Source organism: Cryptomeria japonica, chromosome 5, assembly GCF_030272615.1.
Source record: "Cryptomeria japonica chromosome 5, Sugi_1.0, whole genome shotgun sequence".
Classification (NCBI taxonomy): domain Eukaryota; kingdom Viridiplantae; phylum Streptophyta; class Pinopsida; order Cupressales; family Cupressaceae; genus Cryptomeria; species Cryptomeria japonica.
The window spans coordinates 252,128,485-252,139,505 of NC_081409.1; positions in this window are offsets into that span (position 1 = coordinate 252,128,485).

Consider the following 11,021-nt stretch of genomic DNA (forward strand, 5'->3'; position numbering starts at 1 on the left):
TGTCTTTCTTCTTTCAGAGTCTTTTGTACATTTATCTCTCTTCTGGGGGGAGGTTTTTCCCACCGGATTTTCTTCCTTTCTCCATTTGTGAGAGATTGCATTGCATAGGTTTGCTTGCATTTTCATATTGTACATGGGTACCTATTATTGGTATTTTGGATATGTTGATATGGTTTTGTCATTGATGTCAACACCTATTAACACTTATCAACTCTGGCACTTTGGAGCATTGGCAATGTTCACCGGCAAGCAAGTGACTTTATGCACAGTCACCGGTATTTGGTACATCAGTAGGATATATTGTTCATCGGCACTTGGAATGCCATGGAAAACACTTGGTTATGTCGAAGACATTCTTTGGACACTTTATCTTGGAGATTTCTTCATTGGTATATTTGTGTTTGCATATTTGTTGTTGCCGGCAAATAGGTCCAAAATAAGCACCGACATGCTTATCTATTCTAGATCAGCACGACATGATTTGGAGATGATTTTGTTGTTATTGTAAATGCATTAAGTCGACATGTTGAATCGGACATTGCATCGGTTATTGATTTACTTGTAATTGATTTTATTGCAATATCTTTTAGAGCAGACCTACTAAAATTGGTCTTAGGTTATGGTATATATGTAAGATCTTATTTGTAAGATCGATATGCAATTGGGAAAAGGAATTGTAAGAAGGTATATGCAAGAATAAGTAAGGTTTTGTGAAGGCATGTCAGAACTGAACTGGTACTGAATCCAGCATATGAAGATGCTATTTTGAGCAGTACAACATTATTGGATTTAACCATCCAATTGTAGTCAGTGTGACTCCTATTTGTGTTTGAGCAGTGAGCTCTTGGTGCTTGGCCTTTCTGCATGTGCAGACCATATTTGTAAACACATACTATCTACAGTAGTATCATTTGATTGTGGGTAAGGTCTCCCACCATGGTTTTTCCCCTTACAGGGTTTCCACATAAAAATATTGGTGTTATGTGTTTTGGATGTTATTGTCTTTCTATTTCATGCATTAATCTTTATCGGTACTGCAATCAACTGATAAACTATCTACTGACATAAAGTTTGGTTTACCGGTATTAAGCATTAAGGTTGGTTAAGCTAATTCACCCCCCCCCCCCTCTCAGTTGTCTCCAGGACCTAACAATTGGTATCAAATCTTAGTCCTCTTTTTGCAGAAGTTTAACAACTTGAGGAGATCCAATATCTACAAACTATTTCAAGAAGGACAAAACTAAACTTGATGGAACCAACTATGGCATATGGAAGATCAAGATGGAGACACATCTAAATTACATTGGAAAGGACATCTGGGATGTTACAAAGAATGGCTATATTGCTCCTACTCAAAGTCAACCTAATCCACCTACCTTAGGAAAAGATGAGGAAAATGATTGCAAAGCAAGAGAACCACTTTTGAGCGCATTATCAGATCAACAAATCATGGGATTATTAGGTAGATCTACTGCTAAATCTATTTGGGACCATTTGGAAACATTGAATGAAGGAGATTCCATAGTCAAAATTGCAAAACTTGAAAGCTTCTGGGTCAGGTATGAAAATCTAAAAATGGAAGAAGATGAAAGGATTTCTGCTTTTATGGAAAGAGTAAATGAAATTGTTTTGGGTATTAAATGTTGTGGAGGAACCTTAAGTGAAGATTAATTTGTTTCAAAAGTTTTAAGAGGATTGCCACCGGCATACAAAATGAAAGTTACTACTATAAATGAGTTAAGAACTATGCCTAATACACCAGTAACAGGGAAACATTGATTGGAAAACTTTCAGCTTTTGAAATTGAGGAATTTAGTCCTATTGCTACTATAAGGATAGATTTAGCTTTTAAGGCATCAACATCATCTCACCATCATTTGACAAATCTGATTGGAAAGCCTTTTATGCAAGAGAACTTGAGGAAAGGAGGAGAGAAAATGAAGAACTTGAAGCACTATTTGCAAGGAAAATGCCTAAAGGTCCAGTTGGAAGTAAGTATGAAGGTAAAGAACCCTTTAAATGTTTTAACTATAATAAGATTGGTCATATGGCTTCAAGATGACCTGATAGACATACTAGATTAAGAGAAGAAGCTAGAAGAACATACAAGCCTAACCCTAAATATCAGAGATACATATTTAAAAAGAATAAAGACAAATCTTGTTACCTTGTTGATGAAGGAGTCACTGATGATTCTGATGAGGATCCGACAGACAATGGATGGGTTTTTGTTGCTATAACAGAAGATCAACTAACACCTACTGTTCAACTAGTAGAGTGGGCCCTAGTAGCTAAAGTTGAAGTTAAGGATGAATGGATCATTGATTCAGGATGCTCACATCATATGACTGGTGACAAAACTAAATTCTTGAACTTTCAAGGATATAATGGAGGTCTGGTAAGATTTGGAGATGATAAAGCTTGTTTGATCAAAGGAAAAGGTTCTATATCTCTTGATGGTAAGCATAATACTGACAATGTTTACTATGTTGAAGGTTTAAAGCATAATCTTTTGAGTGTTAGTCAATTAGTTGAGAAAGGATTTCAGTTACAATTCAAGAATGGGAAATGTAAAATTATGAACAGAACTGGTTTGGAAATTGCAACCAGTAATCAAACTAGAGGTAATATCTTTCATTTGAATAACAGTGAAAAGACATGCATGATTGCACATATTGACAAAATTTGGCTATGGCATAAGAGACTTTGTCATGTAAATTTTGATTGCATTGTGAAAACTAGTACTACTAAGGCAGTTAGAGATTTACCTAAGATTGTTAAACCTCACAATCCAGTATGTAAGGAATGTCAATTTGGAAATCAAGTTAGAGCATCTTTTAAAAGTATTCCAGAAAAATCCAATAATGCTCTTGACTTAATTCACACTGATTTATGTGGTCCAACTAGAACTAAAAGCTTACAAGGTGATAGATATTTCATGCTAATCGTTGATGACTATTCTAGAATGTGTTGGGTTTCTTTTCTTAGAGAAAAATCAGAAGCACTTGGGAAGTTCAAACTATTCAAGGTGATGGTAGAAAATGAAACTGGCAAGAAAATCAAATGTCTGATATCAGATCAAGGAGGTTTATTCACATCTAAGAAATTTAATACATTATGTGAAGTGAATGGAATCAGAAGACAGTTATCAGCACCACATACACCACATCAGAATGGAGTTGTAGAAAGGAAAAATAGAACCATCTTGGATGCAGCTAGAAGTATGTTATCAAAAGTAAATCTACCACATGTATATTGGAGAGAGGTAGTAAGCACAATGGTCTATACATTCAACAAAGTTCAGATCAAAGGTGAAACCAGTAAGACCCCTCATGAACTATGGTTTGGCATTACTCATACTCTTAAATATTTCAAAATATTTGCAAGTAAATGCTATATTAGGAGAGATGAGTATATTGGCAAATTTGATCCTAGAAGTGATGAAGGAATATTTCTTGGTTATTCATCTAAGAGAAAAGCATATGGATCTTTTAACAAGAGATTGTAGAAAATTGTTGAGAGTACAAATGTGAAAATTGATGAGCAATTTAGAGGAACTTCAAGGTATATAGACTCTGAATCGACAAAAAAAATATTGACAAATGAACCTACATTGAACCCACCGGTACAGAATGAATATCTAGTTACACCGGTATCATCTGAAAATTCCACTATAACTGAGGAACAACAGCAAACGAAGACACCTCGGTATGTAAGACTGAATCACTTTAAAAATTAGATAATTGGGAACAAGTATCAAGGAGTTATGACAAGAGGAAGACTGGAAAATGAAGAGGAATGTCTTATTTCTCAAATTGAACCATCATCAATTAACGAGGCATGTGAAGATAAGCACTGGATTAAAGCTATGGAAGAAGAACTAGAACAAATTGAAAAGAATAACACATGGACATTAGTTCCCCGGCCTAAAGACAAAAATGTAATTGGAAAAAAATGGGCATTCAGAAACAAACTTAATGAAGATGGTAAGGTAATCATAAATAAAGAAAGACTAGTGTGTAAGGGATATTCTCAGAAAGAAGGAATTGATTATAATGAAACCTTTGCACCGATAGCTAGAATTGAGGCAATCAGATTATTCTTGGCTTTTGCAGCACACAAGGACTACAAAGTATATCAAATGGATATTAAATGTGCATTTTTGAATGGAGATCTTGAAGAAGAAGTTTACATTGAGTAACTTGATGGATTTTCTTTGACAGATAACAAAGATATGGTTTGCAGGTTAAGGAAAGCTTTGTATGGGTTGAAGCAAGCTCCAAGAGCTTGGTATGCTAGATTGGATAAATATCTTTTGAAGATTGGTTTTTCTAAAGGTAATACTGACAGCAACTTATACTATAAAGTTACTAATGATGACATCTTGGTTATAGAATTTTTTGTTGATGATATAATCTTTGGAGGAGAAGATGGACTATGTAAAGACATTTCTATTGAAATGCAGCAAGAATTTGAAATGACTATGAATGGAGCCATAAAATTCTATTTAGGATTGTAGATTTCATAGAATGATAAAGGTATATTCTTGAGTCAATCCAAGTAATTGAAGGAGTTACTAAAGAAATTTAGGATGGAGAACTCTAAACCGATAAGCACACCTATGACTACAAATGACAAATTATCACTAAGGGATGAATCTACACCTATTAATCCGACTAGGTACAAATCTATGATTGGAGGCCTACTATATTTGAAACAAACAAGACCTGATATTATGAATGCAGTATGTATTGTTTCAAGATTTCAGAGTAATCCTAGAGAAAATCATGAATCAGCAGTAAAAAGGATTTTCCAGTACTTACAAGGCACTACAAATCTTGGCTTATGGTATCCTAGAGATGAAAACTTTGAATTATGTGCATACACAGATGCAAATTGGGTAGGAGATGTGGATGACAGAAAAAGAACCAACGACGGAGCATTTTTTCTTGGAAACAGATTAATTTCTTAGGTGAGTAAGAAAAAAAGTTGCACATCTTATGGCTTAAGCAAATGTTGAAGGACATAAAGGTAAAATGCAAGGAACCTATAACTATCTATTGTGATAACACAACAATAATTGATATATCTAAGAATCCGATACTACATTCTAAAACTAAACATGTTTCTATCAAATTGAATTTTATGAAAGAGAATGTTGAAGCAAAAGAAGTCAAACTAGTTTATGTGAATACTAAAGAGCATATTGCAGATATTTTCACTAAGCCTTTGCCTAAGGAGACTTTTCAATATCTCAAAAAACACCTTGGGGTCATACCCCCACTGGTAGAGACTTAGACAGTTGATGTTTGTCATCAACCGATAGAATTAACAGAGAAATCTTTTACTCCGGGTTTGATGAGGAGAGCTACTTCTCAGGGGGAGTAGTTGGTATATTGAATTGGTTGGTATTTTGTATTTGAACCTGGTTTTTGTATTGACTTTGGCATTTGATGTCAAAGGGGGGGAGATTGATATGGAAAAACACAAGGAAAACACATGTTACTCTCAGGGGGAGAGATTGTTACTTTGGGAGAGATTGATTACTCTCTGTAACTAAATTTTGATTTCTGGTTATGATCTCTTTTGGGAGATTGTTGGTTTTTGGTATTTGGTACTTTCATGTTTTTTCCATCTTCTGTTGCCATCAATTCCAAAGGGGGAGATTGTTGGTATTTTGGATATGTTGATATGGTTTTGTCATTGATGTCAACACCTATTAACACTTATCAACTCTGGCACTTTGGAGGATTGGCAATGTTCACCGGCAAGCAAGTGACTTTATGCACAATCACTAGTATCTGATACACTAGCAAGATATATTGTTCACTGGCACTTGGAACCACATGGAAAACACTTGGTTATGTTGAAGACATCATTTGGAAACTTTGTCTTAGAGATTTGTTCATTGGTATATTCATGTTTTCATATTTGTTGTTACTGGCAAATAGGTCCAGAATAAGCACCGACATGCTTATCTATTCCAGATCAGCACGATGTGCTTTGGAGATGATTTTGTTGTTATTGTAAATGCATTAAGCCGACATGTTGAATCGGTCATTGCATCGATTATTGATTTACTTGTAATTGATTTTATTGTAATATCTTTTAGAGTTGACCTACTAAAATTGGCCTTAGGTTATGGTATATATGTAAGATCTTATTTGTAAGATCAATATGTGATTCGGAAAAGGAATTGTAAGAAGGTATATGCGAGAAGAAGCAAATCTATACACACAAACACCATTTGAAGGTGAAGCAAGGTTTTGTGAAGGCATATCAGAACTAAATCGGTACTGAATCCAACATATGAAGATGCTATTTTGAGCAGTACATCATTATTGGATTTAACCATCCAATTGTAGTCAGTGTGACTCCTATTTGAGTTTGAGCAGTGAGCTCTAGGCGCTTGGCCTTTCTGTATGTGTAGACCCCATTTGTATACGCATACTATCTGCAGTAGTATCATCTGATTGTGGGTAAGGTTTCCCACTGTGGTTTTTCTCCTTATAGGGTTTCCACGTACAAATATTGGTGTTATGTGTTGTGAATGTCATTGTCTTTCTGTTTCATGCATTAATCTTTACGAGTACTGCAATTAACTAATAAACTGTCTACCAACATAAAGTTTTGTTTACCGGTATTAAGCATTAAGGTTGGTTAAGTTGTTTTTTGTTTGAATTTATTTGAAAACTGATTCACCCCCCCCTCTCAATTGTCTCTAGGACCTAACACCTATCATGGCCTAGTTGCTGGGACCCATCTTGCATTGTTGACTTGAGTCTTCATTCCCCTAAATTTCACTTAAGGGGGGTGTTAGTGTAATTATTTATTCTTATAGGATATAGTTACACTTTACTTAGGTTAACTTGGGATAATTCTTCTCAATGTAGTTTGGATATAAGAAACTTTGGGAAGTGTGCACATAGGGATCTAGCTTATAGGAGAAAATCCACCTTTTGTGGTTTTATCTTGCTGTTACACTCCACATTCGGTGGGTCATCCACCTATTGTGGAATATTATATTATTTCTCCTACCTACCCGTACTTTTTCTTACCTACTCTTGTTTCTCATTGAGCTAAATGTCATGATTATGGGCTCACATATCCATTTGGCCTTGCCTATATATGCAGGCGTATATTCATTGTATTGGTTGATCCAGTTGATCATTTGTATATTGACAAGAATATAGTTTGTTCTTGTCATACTTTTGTCTCTCTTTTGTGCTCTTCATTGTGCCCTTGATCTTGGAAAAATCTCACAGTTGTTCTACCAAGTCCTACTAATATAGGGAATGTCCATGGCATCCCGTCACTATCCTAGGTAGGACCAGGGCATCACACCCCTATCCTTGATAGATATTTGCACTTCTTAGACTTCTAGGTGGTTTTGATGCCTATTCGAGATCTGTAACTACTTCTGGATTCCTATTTCTACACTTGCAACTGAAAAGGAAAGGTTTGGGGTAGCTATATAGGGTTTTTCCTTAGTCAAACCCCCATGTTGGTGATTTCCACCTCCACGAATAGCCGATAATGTACTGAAAATGTGTGTGCAAGAACCTTGTGTATATGCAAGATCCTAAGAATGAAAGTAAACAACCTAGAGCAACCCTAAAGAGTTAACCCTAATTGCTTATAATTGACAAAGTAAATTCTCTAAATCCACAATGCAAAGTGATCTAAAGTATGAATATGAATCCAAATGAAGCTTATGCAAAGACATGAAAACAACATGAAATCATACCCAACCCCAATGGAGATGTACAAGCCAATCGTCAGACAGTGATCTCCTATTACTATTCTACATCTTCAAAAGTCCCCAATTGAAAAAATGTTGCTTGATGAATGTTTGATGGATGAATGTTGAATATTGTTGAAGACTTAAAAGATCTACTCTTTCGCTGCAAAGAAGGCTCTAATACTTCAAAAACTTGCTCTTAGATTCTTAGAAGAAGAACCCTTCAAATGAAGAAAGAGAGCTCTTAAGTATGAAACCTTAGATTTTAATTTCATGTTTAGGCCGACCTAGGATTTTAATTTTGTGATAATATTTCGGGGTTTAGCATTATCATATCATAGGATTATGCTCCCGAAATTTCAAAAAAGTCGTGGACCATGTGCATTCCTGCCATGGTCCAACCAAATTTTCACCAAATTTTTGGGGTCGTTAGACATTATGATATTATAGCACATCCCAAAGTTATAGCTGATTTTGAGATGTTTTGATATGCAAAATTGGGCCCAAATGGTCAAAACAAGACATAATTAGGGTTTATGATTAAATGATTTATTGGAGGAATAAAATGAAAAGGGGCATGCTTAGGTTAAAGAGCCCAACTTTTTACTATGTAAAGTGATGAGATGTTACCTTAGATTTAATTTAATCAATTAATTAAATGCTCTCAGATCGTGTCCCAGCAGTTCGAGATCGACACGATCTCGACTGTGCAAAGCTCTCCACCCGCCGATCTCTGGGTACTGCAGCCTCATAGTGCCGCCTGTAATACTCCACCTCGTGGACTCTCCGTGTCAGCTCTCTAAGGGTGTCTCTCAAAGGACCACCCACCGCTGCTCTATGCACAGTTGCCAAAGCCTCCTCTGCTCGACCCCGCCGCTCTATCTTTGTATCTCTCTCAGCGGTCAACTACGAGATCTGTCGCTGATATGTCAAAATTTGCGCCTACATCTACTGAACGGTAATCTGCAGGGTCCGGATCTGTGCATCCTCTACATGCCCTAGCACTCGAACCCGCAACGGTACCTGTGTTGGCGCCACCCCTCCCACTCGGCCTATCCTAGGTACGGGAGGTGGGAGTATATCTACCCTCCTCCTCTGTGTTGGTCTCACCACCTCCTCCTCACCCCCCACTACCGCTAGCACCTCCGTCACTCTCCCCTCTCTCTTGGCTCTGATAGCCAATCCTCCTCTCCCTCTCTCAATCCTCCCCTACCGTACAGCTCTCTCCACACCTCTACCACCCCACCTCCCTCTAGCTCCTCTACCTCCTCCATCATCTCCGTCATCTCCATCATCCCCATCATCTCCCCCCTCCTCGCCATCCGAATCAAAGGCTGGCCTCATCTCCTCTGGATCTGAAATCCTCGCTACTACCCGCGTCGCAAACAAACGAGCGAAATCGTCAGTCATCTCTGCATCCTATATCTCTGGGGCATAGTCCCAGATCTGTCCTGCCAGCCCTGTGAACTCCTCTATGGCCATGGCACTATCAATAGTCAGCCCCCAATCAGCCACATCCCGCTGCCTCCGTGCATACAAGCATGCTCCTTGCGGAATCCCCTGCTACCGCCCGAACTGCTGCAAAACTTGGGTCACCAAAAACCACTCAATGACAAACGGAGTCCTCCCAATCAGATACCTCATCATGAAAATGAAAGGCATCTCTATCCCATCCTTTGCCCACACTTCGCAACCTATATACGGTCTCCGAGTGACCGTATCTATATCATCAAAAACTCTCCTCCAGTGCTCTAGTTTGCCCAGCTTACGCTGGACAACTAAGCCTCTGTATCCATAGGCATATGCTGCACCTACAGGCCTATCTTTGTCTGCCAATGGCCTCGCTGCTGGGATGTGCTCCCAGCACCATACCTGTAATAGAGTCACGCCAGCTGACAAACTCCCGTAACCAAGGTATACTACCTCATGAAGGCTCTTGTAAAGATGGGCCAGCATCGCTGACACCCACGAAAATATCCAGCCCTGTGTAACCATCTGCTCCAAGACCAGCCCCCATCCTACTGAAAATCTCTTTGACCTGTGATCAGGACAAAGGAATCTCCCAATGAATCCTGCCAATACAGATGGCAGCGGTGCATAATCCAGATCCAAAAACTCCTGCCAAGGGATCTCATTGCCACAAACACTCTCATCATGAAATATATGGTGCAGTGCCTCTGTGCCGCCCTCCTCTGACTGCTCATAAGGTAAAATGGCCCCTATCACAAGAATGCGCAAAATCCGGTAGCAATCCTCTGGTATCACTGTCATCTCTCCAGTGGCAAAATGAAAGGTGTTCGTATCACTATGCCACCTCTCTGCCAATGCTATCAAAAGTCCCCGGTTCACAGTGAACTGAGGCATATCCAGAAGCGAGGTCAATCCACATCTCTTTATAATATCCAAATCTGCCTGTGACAGACGTGGTATCAGCGTCCATGGTCTCGGGAATCTCTCCCTCGACTGCACAATACCCAATCACTCCTGTCAACAAACAAAACATATCCAATATCAGTTTCCACATCAACACAAAGATATCAAAATCAAACTTACATCAAAAACATTAAACAATTTGCTCATCTACAATCAAAGTTCAACATCCTATCATTTCATATCAACTTGTAAAACAACTCAAGTTGTCAAAAACCATATCAAAACTTGTAAAACAACTCAAGTACCACAATCACATAAACTTGTAAAACAACTCAAGTTTCCCACCCATATTAGCTTGTAATACAACTCAAGTTTCCAACCCATATCGGCTTGTAAAACAACTCAAGCTTTCATACACATTGAACTTGAAACAGACAACGCAAATACATCATATTCTGATCAAATCAACAACTTGATATCTATAAATAACTTGGGAAATTGCACATCAAAACAAGTTATACAAATACTCATCTTGGATAAATGCATCAAAACGCGATAGGCACACAAAAACACAACTTTTCAAATTTGGTCAAAACTGCAAAAAAAATTTGGATGCGCTAAAATAGACCTTCAATGCACTAAAACAAACCCACGCGCTAGGCTGCTTGTCCTACGCGCTAATCTATCTGTCCTATGCAATAGACTCTGTCTATGCGCTACTCTTTTCTTCCATTGCGCTACCTAATATGTCCTATGCGCTAGAACCTATCTATGCGCTAATATATCCCTCCTAGGCGCTACCCTTTTAGCCCTATGCGCTAGGTTAGTCCTATGCGCTAAACCCCCTTCCCTATGCGAACCTCGGCGGCTCCTATGCACTAGGTCATACCTACGCGCTACCCTGTTT